Genomic DNA, 413 nt, shown 5'->3' on the forward strand with positions numbered 1-413 from the left:
AAAAAGTGACCGTCCAGTAAAGGTCTCACTGCATTGTTGAATGCCATTAAAGAAATAAAATTGGAGAAGAAATCGATACGAAACGTTGCTTCGTCATACAATATTCACAGAACAAATTTGAATCGGTATATTTTGCAGCTTGATAAGCAGATCGACGATTTTTCAACAATCAGTGACGACGATTTTTTAATAAAAATTCAATCACTTTGTACGGGCGGTGCACCATCATCTTCTGACTCGGAAGAAGAAGACTTCTGCATCATTTGTATGAAATGCGCAAACATAACAGCCGGTTATTATATTTGCGTACATTGCGATTCTGAGCACTCGCAGATGGAAGATTAATTTCAATTTTCACGTGTTTTCTTGTGCTTTTTTACAATAAAATTAATTAAAAAATAACTAAAATTTGA

This window comes from Wasmannia auropunctata, unplaced genomic scaffold (genome assembly GCF_000956235.1).
Source record: "Wasmannia auropunctata unplaced genomic scaffold, wasmannia.A_1.0 LD335985.1, whole genome shotgun sequence".
NCBI classification, from domain to species: domain Eukaryota; kingdom Metazoa; phylum Arthropoda; class Insecta; order Hymenoptera; family Formicidae; genus Wasmannia; species Wasmannia auropunctata.